Raw genomic sequence first — 15,425 nt, forward strand, 5'->3', positions numbered from 1 at the left:
AGAGGACAAGTGTCTCTGGGTTATTATTCGCTTGACATCGATAATGAAGTTTGGTATTATCCAGTCCATCATTGTAGTCGTAGTAATAGCATTATTACGACCAATGAACGTAAAAGCTCCCGACATTGTTACTTGTAAGTCTTTCTCATGCCTCCTCTACTCGGTTATATGTAGAGTCTGTCTTTTACTTTCTTCCAGTATAAATTAAAAAAAAAACATTCATGTTGAACACATTGCTTTCTGAGACTTAAAGATATGTTCCATAATTAATGAACGCTTCTACACTTATTCCAGCAGTGTTTCTGATATCTTCTGGTAAGATGTTCAACAGTCTGGGATCACTTACGTTCTTACAATGCATTTGTTTTCGTATCACTGTGGAGGTCAGGAATTTTAATTAACTCACTTTTTAATTTATAAATGAGATTGATCTTGAAGTTAAAAATCCATTTCAAAACTTTTCCACTTAGTTTTTTCCCGGCATTTTGTGCGCTGCTTCACCAAGATAAGAAGAGTCAAAGATATTTTGTAGTCTGGGTATATATGACTGGTATTCATTATAGTCTGGGTATATATGACTGGTATTCATTATAGTCTGGGTATATACGATTGGTATTCATTAAAGTCTGGGTATATATGACTGGTATTCATTATAGTCTGGGTGTATATGATTGGTATCCATTATAGTCCAGGTATATATGACTGGTATTCATTATAGTATGGGTATATGTGATTGGTATTCATTATAGTCTGGGTATATATGACTGGTATTCATTATAGTCTGGGTATATATGACTGGTATTCATTATAGTCTGGGTATATATTATTGGTGTTCGTTATAGTCTGGGTGTATATGACTGGTATTCATTATAGTCTGAGTATACATATGACTGGTATTCATTATGGTCTGGGTATATATGATTGGTATTCATTATAGTCTGGATATATATGATTGGTATTCATTATAGTCTGGGTATATGTGTCTAGTAAACATTATAGTCTGGGTATATATAACTGGTATTCATTAGTCTGGGTATATATGGCTGGTATTCATTAGTCTGGGTATATATGGCTGGTATTCATTAGTCTGGGTATATATGGCTGGTATTCATTAGTCTGGGTATATATGGCTGGTATTCATTAGTCTGGGTATATATAACTGGTATTCATTAGTCTGGGTATATATGGCTGGTATTCATTAGTCTGGGTATATATGGCTGGTATTCATTAGTCTGGGTATATATGGCTGGTATTCATTAGTCTGGGTATATATGGCTGGTATTCATTAGTCTGGGTATATATAATTGGTATTCATTAGTCTGGGTATATATGGCTGGTATTCATTAGTCTGGGCATATATAACTGGAATTCATTAGTCTGGGTATATATAACTCGTATTCATTAGTCTGGGTATATACAGCTGGTATTCATTATAGTCTGGGCATATATAACTGGTATTCATTAGTCTGGGTATATATGGCTGGTATTCATTATAGTCTGGGTATATATGACTGGTATTCATTATAATCTGGGTATATATGACTGGTATTCATTATAATCTGGGTATATATGACTGGTATTCATTATAATCTGGGTATATATGACTGGTATTCATTATAATCTGGGTATATATGACTGGTATTCATTATAATCTGGGTATATATGACTGGTATTCACTATAATCTGGGTATATATGACTGGTATTCATTATAATCTGGGTATACATGACTGGTATTCATTATAATCTGGGTATACATGACTGGTATTCATTATAATCTGGGTATACATGACTGGTATTCTGTCTTTGAGGTATTCCAAAAACTTCGTATTGATAGCTCAAAAACTTGACTGTCTCACCATCCCAGTATCTCACCACCCCAGTATCTCACCATCCCAGTATCTCACCATCCCAGTATCTCACCAACCCAGTATCTCACCATCCCAGTATCTCACCATCCCAGTATCTCACCACCCCAGTATCTCACCATCCCAGTATCTCACCATCCCAGTATCTCACCATCCCAGTATCTCACCATCCCAGTATCTCACCATCCCAGTATCTCACCATCCCAGTATCTCACCATCCCAGTATCTCACCATCCCAGTAACTCACCATCCCCGTATCTCACCATCCCAGTAACTCACCATCCCAGTATCTCACCATCCCAGTATCTCACCATCCCAGTATCTCACCATCCCAGTATCTCACCATCCCAGTAACTCACCATCCCAGTATCTCACCAGCCCAGTATCTCACTATCCCAGTATCTCACCATCCCAGTATCTCACCATCCAAGTATCTCACCACCCCAGTATCTCACCATCCCAGTAACTCACCATCCCAGTATTTCACCATTCCAGTGCCTCACCATCCCATTACCTCACAATCCCAGTATCTCTCCATCCCAGTGCATCACCATCCCAGTATCTCACCATCCCAGTGTCTCACCATCCCAGTATCTCACCATCCCAGTATCTCACCATCCAAGTATCTCTCCATCCCAGCGCATCACCATCCCAGTATCTCACCATCCCAGTATCTCACCATCCCAGTATCTCTCCATCCCAGAGCATCACCATCCCAGTATCACACCATCCCAGTATCTCACCATCCCAGTATCTCACCATCCCAGTACATCACCATCCCAGTATTTCACCATGCCAGTATCTCACCATCCCAGTATCTCACCATCCCACTATATCACCACCCCACTATTTCACCATCCCACTATCTCACCATCCCAGTATCTCACCATCCCAGTATCTCACCATCCCACTATCTCACCACCCCACTATCTCACCATCCCACTGTCTCACCATCCCAGTATCTCACCATCCCAGTATCTCACCATCCCACTATCTCACCATCCCACTATCTCACCATGCCACTATCTCACCATCCCACTATCTCACCATCCCACTATCTCACCATCCCACTATCTCACCATCCCACTGTCTTCCGTACACCATCCCAGTTCTCACCTCTCAGTATCTATCTCAGTCTCATCACATCTCACCATTTTCATCATCCCAGTTATCCCGTATCTCACCATCCCAGTATCTCACCATCCCAGTATCTCACCATCCAAGATCTCTCCTAGCGCATCACCTCCCAGTTCACCATCCCGTATCTCACCATCCCAGATCTCCATCCCAGAGTATCACCATCCCAGTATCTCACCATCCTGTATCACCTCCCAGATTACCACCATACATCCCATCCCGTATTTCCCATATCTCCCATCCCAGATCTCACCTCCACTATATCACCCCCCACTATTTCCCATCCCACTATCTCACCATATTTTCCCATCCACTATCTCCCATCCCCATATCTCCATCCCACTATCTTCCATCCCGATCTACCATCCCGTATCTCACCACCCCACTATCTCACCATCCCACTTCTCACCATCCCCGTATCTCACCCATCCCACTATCTCACCCATCCCACATCTCACCATCCCACTTCCCACCTCATCTAACCATCCCAGTATCTCACCATCACACTATCTCACCATCCCAGTATCTCACCATCCCAGTACATCACCATCCCGGTATATCATCATCCCAGTATGTCACCATCCCAGTATCTCACCATCCCACTATCTCACCATCCCAGTACCTCACCGTCTCAGTATCTCACCATCCCAGTATCTCACCATCCCAGTATCTCACCATCCCAGTATCTCACCATCCCAGTATCTCACCATCCCAGTACCTCACCATCCCAGTACCTCACCATCCCAGTATCTCACCATCCCAGTATCTCACCATCCCAGTATCTCACCATCCCAGTAACTCACCATCCCAGTATCTCGCCATCCCAGTATCTCACCATCCCAGTATCTCACCATCCCAGTATCTCACCATCCGAGTATCTCACCAACCCAGTACCTCACCATCCCAGTAACTCACCATCCCAGTAACTCGCCATCCCAGTAACTCACCATCCCAGTATCTCACCATCCCAGTATCTCACCTTCCCAGTAACTCACCATCCCCGTATCTCACCATCCCAGTAACTCACCATCCCAGTATCTCACCATCCCAGTATCTCACCATCCCAGTATCTCACCATCCCAGTATCTCACCATCCCAATAACTCACCATCCCAGTATCTCACCATCCCAGTATCTCACTATCCCAGTATCTCACCATCCCAGTATCTCACCATCCCAGTATCTCACCATCCCAGTATCTCACCATCCCAGTATCTCACCATCCCAGTATCTCACCATCCCAGTATTTCACCATTCCAGTGCCTCACCACACCAGTACCTCACCATTCCAGTACCTCACCATCCCAGTATCTCACAATCCCAGTATCTCTCCATTCCAGTGCATCACCATCCCAGTATCTCACCATCTCAGTATCTCACCATCCCAGTATCTCACCATCCCAGTATCTCACCATCCCAGTATCTCACCATCCCAGTATCTCTCCATCCCAGAGCATCACAATCCCAGTATTACACCATCCTAGTATCTCACCATCCCAGTATCTCACCATCCCAGTACATCACCATCCCAGTATTTCACCATCTCAGTATCTCACCATCCCAGTATCTCACCATCCCACTATATCACCACCCCACTATTTCACCATCCCACTATCTCACCATCCCAGTATTTCACCATCCCACTATCTCACCATCCCACTATCTCACCATCCCACTATCTTACCATCCCAGTATCTCACCATCCCAGTATCTCACCACCCCACTATCTCACCATCCCACTGTCTCACCATCCCAGTATCTCACCATCCCACTATCTCACCATCCCCCTATCTCACCATCACACTATCTCACCATCCCAGTATTTCATCATCCCAGTATCTCACCATCCCAGTATCTCACCATCCCAGTATCTCACCATCCCAATATATCACCATCCCAGTGTCTCACCATCCCTGTATCTTACTATCCCAGTATCTCATCATCCCAGTATCTCACCATCACACTATCTCACCATCCCAGTATCTCACCATCCCTATATCTCACCATCTCATTACCTCACCATCACACTATATCACCATCCCAGTATCTCACCATCCCTGTACATCACCATCCCAGTATCTCACCATCCCAGTATCACACCATCCCTGTATCTCACCATCCCAGTATCTCACCATCCCACTATTTCACCATCCCACTATCTTACCATCCCAGTATCTCACCATCCCACTATCTCACCATCCCAGTATCTCACCATCCCACTATCTCACCATCCCACTATCTCACCATCCCACTATCTCACCATCCCACTGTCTCACCATCCCAGTACCTCACCATCCCAGTATCTCACCATCTCAGTATCTCACGATCTCAGTATCTCACCATCACACTATCTCACCATCCCAGTATTTCATCATCCCAGTATCTCACCATCCCAGTATCTCACCATCCCAGTATCTCACCATCCCAGTATCTCACCATCCAAGTATCTCTCCATCCCAGCGCATCACCATCCCAGTATCTCACCATCCCAGTATCTCACCATCCCAGTATCTCTCCATCCCAGAGCATCACCATCCCAGTATCACACCATCCTAGTATCTCACCATCCCAGTATCTCACCATCCCAGTACATCACCATCCCAGTATTTCACCATCCCAGTATCTCACCATCCCAGTATCTCACCATCCCACTATATCACCACCCCACTATTTCACCATCCCACTATCTCACCATCCCAGTATTTCACCATCCCACTATCTCACCATCCCACTATCTCACCATCCCACTATCTTACCATCCCAGTATCTCACCATCCCAGTATCTCACCACCCCACTATCTCACCATCCCACTGTCTCACCATCCCAGTATCTCACCATCCCACTATCTCACCATCCCACTATCTCACCATCCCACTATCTCACCATCCCACTATCTCACCATCCCACTATCTCACCATCCCACTATCTCACCATCCCACTATCTCACCATCCCACTGTCTCACCATCCCAGTACCTCACCATCCCAGTATCTCACCATCCCAGTATCTCACCATCTCAGTATCTCACCATCACACTATCTCACCATCCCAGTATCTCATCATCCCAGTATCTCACCATCCCAGTATCTCACCATCCCAGTATCTCACCATCCCCGTATATCACCATCCCAGTGTCTCACCATCCCTGTATCTCACCATCCCAGTATCTCATCATCCCAGTATCTCACCATCACACTATCTCACCATCCCAGTATCTCACCATCCCTGTATCTCACCATCCCATTACTTCACCATCACACTATATCACCATCCCAGTATCTCACCATCCCTGTACATCACCATCCCAGTATCTCACCATCCCAGTATCACACCATCCCTGCATCTCACCATCCCAGTATCTCACCATCCCTCTATCTCACCATAACACTATCTCACCATCCCAGTATCTCACCATCCCAGTGTCTCACCATCCCAGTATCTCACCATCCCAGTGTCTCACCATCCCACTATCTCACCATCCCAGTATCTCACCATCCCAGTATCTCACTATCCCAGTATCTCACCATCCCAGTATCTCACCATTTCATTATTTCACCTTCCCAGTATTTCACCATCCCAGTATCTCACCATCCCAGCATCTCACCATCCCAGTATCTCACCATCCCAGTATATCACCATCCCAGTATCTCACCATTCCATTATCTCACCATCCCAGTATCTCACCATCCCACTATCTCACCATCCCAGTATTTCACCATCCCAGTATCTCACCATCCCAGTATCTAACCATCCCAGTATCTCACCATCACACTATCTCACCATCCCAGTATCTCACCATCCCAGTACATCACCATCCCGGTATCTCATCATCCCAGTATGTCACCATCCCAGTATCTCACCATCCCACTATCTCACCATCCCAGTACCTCACCATCTCAGTATCTCACCATCCCAGTATCTCACCATCTCTTTATCTCATCATCCCAGTATCTCACCATCCCACTATCTCACCATCCCAGTACCTCACCATCTCAGTATCTCACCATCCCAATACCTCACCATTCCAGTATCTCACAGTCCTCACCTACCCACTTACCCGCCTCACCTACCGGCCCACCCGCTTCACCTACCCACTAACCCGTTTCACCTACCCACCCACGCGCTTCACCTACCCACCCACCCGCTTCACCTACCCACCCACGCGCTTCACCTACCCACCCACGCGCTTCACCTACCCACCCACCCGCTTCACCTACCCACTCACCCGCTTTATCTACCCTCCCACCCGCCTTACCTACCCACTCACCCGCTTCATCTACCCACTCACCCGCTTCATCTACCCACTCACCCGCTTCATCTACCCGCCCACCCGCCTCATCTACCCACCCACCCGCTTCGTCTACCCTCCCACCCGCTTCACCTACCCACTCACCCGCTTCATCTACCCGCCCACCCGCTTCACCTACCCACCCACCCGCTTCATCTACCCGCCCACCCGCTTCACCTACCCACTCACCCGCCTCATCTACCCACCCACTCGCTTTATCTGCCCACTCACCCGCCTCACCTACCCGCCCACCCCTTCACCTACCCACCCACCCGCCTCACATCCGCCTCACCTACCCACCCACCCGCTTCACCTACCCACCCACCCGCCTCACCTACCCACCCACCCGCTTCGCCTACCCACCCACCCGCTTCACCTACCCACCCACGGCAGCATAAATTAGCGTTATGTTAGTGGTTAATGTGTTGACCAGCTGACACCATGTATATATACTGTGTATTAAATATAAATACCTGGTGTATATACTGTACTAAATAAACACCAAGTATATACATTAGGTATATCAAACATTATCACCAGGTGTATATACTGGGCGTGTTAATGACAACATATGTATACCGTAAGTGTTGAATACTCACACCGTATGTATACTTGGTATATGTTCCATCCATGGTACCAGATACCTAGAGGATGGTTCCATGGGTCAACGCCTCCGCGGTCCATTCCTAGTCTTGGCGGATCAGGGCCTGATCAGCCAGGCTGTTACTCCTGAATGCGGGCAGTTGAACATATGAGCCACAGCCAGGCTGATCAAGAACAGACTTGAGAAGCTTGTTAAGGTTCCTCTTATTAAAGACCAGCCATGAGTCTGTTGGTAATCCCCCTCATGAGGGCCGGGAAGCTGTTGGAGAGTCTTGGGCCTCTTAAGAGACAGAGACAGACAGACACACACACACAGAGAGAGAGAGAGAGAGAGAGAGAGAGAGAGAGAGAGAGAGAGAGAGAGAGAGAGAGAGAGAGAGAGAGAGAGAGAGAGAGAGAGAGAGAGAGAGAGAGAGAGAGAGAGAGAGAGAGAGAGAGAGAGAGAGGGAGAGAGAGATGCGGGTGGCCTTATTGTTATGTACAAACCAATATTGTCTAATTGCCACACTTGGCTCCACTCTGAGGACAGCGAGAAGTGAGCTTCTACACCACAAGACGGGCAGCAAGCAGCAATTTCACTCTAACTGCACCCTTCTCCAGAGCATAACTTCATCTGAGATCATTTATTCCTAGAATGACTCGTGTCTGGAACAGGTTCGTACTACATAATAACGTCAACTAAATAAAGTCAGGTGATCAAATGAAACTGCTGGCCCACAGATGACTCCAACTTCATCCTGTTCCATACTTGTATGTTTCATAACAATAAAAAGGCTTGAAAGTGAGCTGATATAGGTAACAGCTCGTAGCTTGTTAATAAAGTTAGGAATCATTAACCTAACCATGTAAACGCCAGTGTAAAGGGAGAGAGAGAGAGAGAGATTGCGAATAGACACCAAGAGAGAGATTAGAATACCAGGAGATACGACAAGAGAAGTACCAAACATTAATTGGCCTCACCACTTTGAGAGAACTTTTAGAAAGTGATTAATTTATACTCATAAACTTAAGTTATCTTCACCCCATGGTCCAATTATCAGGTGGTACAGAGTTAATGTAAAAAGTAATAATTTTGTACCAAAAGAACCTTAGAAAACTTACCTAACCTTATTATAACAAGCGCAATTTAATTTACCCTAATCCAACTAAATGCATTTTAGATAAGTTTACAGTAATTTAATAACAGACAAACACATTGAAATATATTTTTTTCGTTAGGTTCAGAATGATTTTTGCGAAATTATTGCATACACAAATTTTCACTTGCCCTATTCGGCAAGAAGTGCGCTACTATTTAAACCAAAAACACAAGTTTTACCTATTCGGCACTACACAATATGTATATATATATATATATATATATATATATATATATATATATATATATATATATATATATATATATATATATATATATATATATATATATATATATATATATATATATATATATATATATATAGGTGGCTTAATATATAATATATCAGATATACAGAAGTCACTCTGTCTCAAGTACAAGTTAGTCCAACAAGAGGAACAAGTTGAAGTGTGTTGGGTAGACGGTTTGAGTGAGTCTAGTCACTACCATATTTGCAATACCAGACTGATGCAAGATACTGATATATGTGATGGTTTACTGACTTGATGTGTGTGTGTATTCACCTAATTGCGGTTGCAGGGGTCGATTCATAGCTCCTGGCCTGTGTGCGTGTGTGTGTGTGTGTGTGTGTGTGATGGTGTTTACATTGCAGTAGCGACAATGATCAAAGGGGCATTTGTGTGTGTAATGGCACGTACACTGCAGCAGTGACACTGATTTAGATGATAAACAATACACAGTATCTGACCTTATAGTTTAATATTGACCCGCCAAAGGTTTCAATCCTACCTATTAATTTAGCGAGTAGTTAAAATGATCTATATTGTATGCCTGATTATTCATATTATTTTTATTTGTATATTAATTATCCGTAGCAATTAATATATTGTAGAGGAACTTAGCAGCCACATTAATTTAGTCATTATAAATACTGATAACTCTAAGACGATATCAAAATTTCTGAAAGTGGAAGATCTCACCTCCTCAGAGAGCTTCTTCAGTCAAATGCAGACAGTTATAACACTGGAGACAGGACAAGTGGAGATATATACCTTGGACGTACCACTGATGAATTTTTCTTCTCCCAGAGCCCGGCCTTAGGCCAGGCTCGTCACTTGGAGGTGATCAGTCCCCTAGCCTGCACATGTGTAGTGCTCACCAACTTGGATTATTTTCCAGTTAACAATATTCTGACACATTCTGTCCGGGCACTATAAGTAAAAAGAGTGAACAAAAGATAAAGGTCCGAAACAATGGTGAAAATAAACAAAAGACAAACAGCAAGACATCGGTGAAAATAAACAACAGCTCAACAAACAGGGAGATCTTTCCAATCAATTTCATACATAAACAAGTTCCTGAACAACGACCGACAATTTATCACGCTTCCTGGGAAAGTATGGTTCCTCTGTGTTGAAAACTGCTTCCGTCTCACTTGCTGGGTGAAGACACGGCGCCATTTGCTGGACAGAGACACGGCACCACTTGCTGGACAGAGACACGGCACCACTTGCTGGACAGAGACACGGCACCACTTGCTGGACAGAGACACGGCACCACTTGCTGGACAGAGACACGGCACCACTTGCTGGACAGAGACACGGCACCACTTGCTGGACAGAGACACGGCACCACTTGCTGGACAGAGACACGGCACCACTTGCTGGACAGAGACACGGCACCACTTGCTAGACAGAGACACGGCGCCATTTGCTGGACAGAGACACGGCACCACTTGCTAGACAGAGACACGGCGCCATTTGCTGGACAGAGACACGGCACCACTTGCTGGAGAGAGACACGGCACCACTTGCTGGACAGAGACACGGCACCACTTGCTGGACAGAGACACGGCACCACTTGCTGGACAGAGACACGGCACCACTTGCTGGACAGAGACACGGCACCATTTGCTGGACAGAGACACGGCTCCACTTGCTGGACAGAGACACGGCACCACTTGCTGGACAGAGACACGGCACCATTTGCTGGACAGAGACACGGCTCCACTTGCTGGACAGAGACACGGCACCACTTGCTGGACAGAGACACGGCACCACTTGCTGGACAGAGACACGGCACCACTTGCTGGACAGAGACACGGCACCATTTGCTGGACAGAGACACGGCACCATTTGCTGGACAGAGACACGGCTCCACTTGCTGGACAGAGACACGGCACCATTTGCTGGACAGAGACACGGCTCCACTTGCTGGACAGAGACACGGCACCACTTGCTGGACAGAGACACGGCACCACTTGCTGGACAGAGACACGGCACCACTTGCTGGACAGAGACACGGCACCATTTGCTGGACAGAGACACGGCTCCTCTTGCTGGACAGAGACACGGCACCATTTGCTGGACAGAGACACGGCACCACTTGCTGGACAGAGACACGGCACCATTTGCTGGACAGAGACACGGCTCCACTTGCTGGACAGAGACACGGCACCACTTGCTGGACAGAGACACGGCACCACTTGCTGGACAGAGACACGGCACCACTTGCTGGACAGAGACACGGCACCATTTGCTGGACAGAGACACGGCACCATTTGCTGGACAGAGACACGGCTCCACTTGCTGGACAGAGACACGGCACCACTTGCTGGACAGAGACACGGCACCACTTGCTGGACAGAGACACGGCACCATTTGCTGGACAGAGACACGGCACCACTTGCTGGACAGAGACACGGCACCATTTGCTGGACAGAGACACGGCACCATTTGCTGGACAGAGACACGGCACCACTTGCTGGACAGAGACACGGCACCACTTGCTGGACAGAGACACGGCACCACTTTCTGGACAGAGACACGGCACCACTTGCTGGACAGAGACACGGCACCATTTGCTGGACAGAGACACGGCACCATTTGCTGGACAGAGACACGGCACCACTCGCTGGACAGAGACACGGCACCATTTGCTGGACAGAGACACGGCACCACTTGCTAGACAGAGACACGGCACCACTTGCTGGACAGAGACACGGCACCACTTGCTGGACAGAGACACGGCACCACTTGATGGACAGAGACACGGCACCATTTGCTGGACAGAGACACGGCACCACTTGCTGGACAGAGACACGGCACCACTTTCTGGACAGAGACACGGCACCATTTGCTGGACAGAGACACGGCACCACTTGCTGGACAGAGACACGGCACCACTTGCTGGACAGAGACACTGCACCATTTGCTGGACAGAGACACGGCACCATTTGCTGGACAGAGACACGGCACCACTCGCTGGACAGAGACACGGCACCATTTGCTGGACAGAGACACGGCACCACTTGCTAGACAGAGACACGGCACCACTTGCTGGACAGAGACACGGCACCACTTGCTGGACAGAGACACGGCACCACTTGATGGACAGAGACACGGCACCATTTGCTGGACAGAGACACGGCACCACTTGCTGGACAGAGACACGGCACCACTTTCTGGACAGAGACACGGCACCAGTTGCTGGACAGAGACACGGCACCACTTGCTGGACAGAGACACGGCACCACTTGCTGGACAGAGACACGGCACCACTTGCTGGACAGAGACACGGCACCACTTGCTGGACAGAGACACGGCACCACTTGCTGGTCAGAGACACGGCACCACTTGCTGGACAGAGACACGGTACCACTTGTTGGACAGAGACACGGCACCACTTGCTGGACAGAGACACGGTACCACTTGCTGGTCAGAGACATGGCACCACTTGCTGGTCAGAGACACGGCACCACTTGCTGGACAGAGACACGGCACCACTTGTTGGACAGAGACACGGCATCATTTGCTGGACAGAGACACGGCACTACTTGCTGGACAGAGACACGGCGCCACTTGCTGGGCAGAGACATGACACCACTTGCTGGACAGAGACACGGCACCACTTGTTGGACAGAGACACGGCATCATTTGCTGGACAGAGACACGGCACTACTTGCTGGACAGAGACACGGCGCCACTTGCTGGGCAGAGACATGACACCACTTGCTGGACAGAGACACGGCACCACTTGCTGGACAGAGACACGGCACCACTTGCTGGTCAGAGACATGGCACCACTTGCTGGACAGAGAGACACACGGCACAATACCTCTTCGTAAAGTTTACAACAAGGATAAAAACTCTCTCAGACCCTGGCAGCTGAGTCTGTTTCAGCTCTTCCTCTGTCCTTCCAAGCGCACATTTCCTCCATTTTTTATAATGCATTAAGAACCAGTTTGCAATGGCTTCAAGTGTTCTCTTCAGTGATTTTTAGATTCTTACTCCTCGAAGTGGCTAGTTTATTGTGTACCTCATATCCATCCTGTTGATGGTAGTGGCTAGTTTATTGTGCACCTCATATCCATTCTGTGGATAGTAGTGCACCTCATATCCATTCTGTGGATGGTAGTGGCTAGTTTATTGTGTACCTCATATCCATCCTGTGGATGGTAGTGGCTAGTTTACTGTGTACCTCATATCCATCCTGTGGACGGTAGCGCAAGAGCATATGGATACACAAAAGGCCTAGGAACTAGTCTTTGAAGGAATGGGTCGAGTTGTTTACATTAACGCCTTTACATTTTCTCCAGTTATAATATCGTTAGACTGTATTCAGTATCATTAATACATAGATAACTACAATTGTACTTCTCCGCATCATTTAATATCTAAGCAGAAAGAGAGAGTTGTGATGGGAAATAATGTGTCGGAAAAGTGAGTATTGACGGGAAGCCATAGGTCCTAATAGCCAATATTGGCAGCGGTGTCCAGCAAGGTTCCTGCTTGTTTCAAAGTTTATTCTCTATAAGGATTACAATGCTGAGTTTACAGAAATTTGGTTATTGTTTGGTTTACATGTAGTAAAATTGTGATTACAGAGTGTACCACTAGAACGCTTAGCATGGCTAGGCATTTCGGGCATACTTAGTTTTATTCTTAATTGTAAAATATTACAAATTATGAGGTAAGTTGGTATTATGGCTAAGTGACTAAATACTAGTTTGTGAGTTTAGCAATGTGAATGCTTTTGTTTTGGCACAGTATATGGTTTCAGTATTGGAGTATCACAGGATTCATTATTTTAAGACTGAGATTAATATTTCTGTTTATGGTCAAATGAGTGAGCGAGTGTAAGTGTTCTTGTGACCTCAACTCTTCATTATAAATATCGTAGCGAGGCAGGTAGTTGAACCAGTCTTTGTTTTCTTGTTACGTGAAGCTAATGAGAATAATACCAGACCAGAGAAGAGGAGAAGATAGAAGAGAAGGGGAGAGAAGAGAAGAGAGAAGAGAAAGCGGGAGAAGAAAAGAGAAGTGGAAAAAAGAAAGGAAAAGAGAAGAGGGGAGAAGAAGAGAGAAGAACCGAGAAGAAAAGTTAGTGAGAGAAAAGAAGAGAAAAGAAGAAAAGAACAGAGAAGAATGGAGCAGAGGAGAAGACATAAGAGGTGCTGGGCTCGATGTGAGGGGAGAATAAAGGGAGCAATAAACACTAATACAGTTATACACGTCTGCTGTGTATACCTGCCTTGACTAGGCTGACTCGACCTATGACCAGCCGGCGGTGTTCAAATGGGAGTCACGTGACACTAACTTGAAGAACCAAATCCACGAGGGATAACTCGTGTGAAGGAACTCATATTACTGATAGAAGAGAGAAGAGAAAAGGACAGAAGAGGAGAAAAGAGAAGAGAAGATTGGAAAAGAAAAGAGAAAAGGGGAGAAGAGAAGAAGAAGAGAGAAGTTACATCAATCACCAGCTTACAGCTATATTAGACTGGGGAAAACCATGGCAGGTCACATTTGCTTCTGAGAATACAAATAATGATGGTCTCTAGGCACAATGATGGTAATGCTGGAACTGTGGTAAGAATGATGGTCTCTAGGTACCATGGTAGTAATACTGAAACAGTGGTATGAATGATGGTCTCAAGGCACCATGATGGTAATGCTGGAACTGTGGTAAGAATAATGGTCTCTAGGTACCATGATGGTAATGCTGCAACAGTGGTAAGAATAATGGTCTCAAGGTATCATGATGGTAATTATGGAGTAGTGGTAAGAATGAATGGGATAGTATTGGTACCTGAAATGAAGTTGGTTTCCTTGGGGTGATATTTGACTCCAAACTGACAATGAAGAACCAAGTTGTAAATGTTTCAATTTGGCCAAGAAACTTACAGCACTTTGACGTATCTCGCATCTGCTCAACAGTAGAGGTCGCATGATTCTGTGCAGCGCAAAAGTATGCTCACACCTTCAGTATGTTCCACTTTCCTGAATTACCTCCCTTCTCCCCCCCCCCCTCCCGTCTCATCTGCGACTTCTTGACAGAATAGAGAACAGAGCAAGATAACTCGTCTCTTGCTGGACCCAGCCTAGATAAATCTGTCATATCAGCAGAGCTTTGAACACCAAATGGATGTGGG

Source organism: Cherax quadricarinatus, chromosome 11 (genome assembly GCF_038502225.1).
Source record: "Cherax quadricarinatus isolate ZL_2023a chromosome 11, ASM3850222v1, whole genome shotgun sequence".
Taxonomy (NCBI): domain Eukaryota; kingdom Metazoa; phylum Arthropoda; class Malacostraca; order Decapoda; family Parastacidae; genus Cherax; species Cherax quadricarinatus.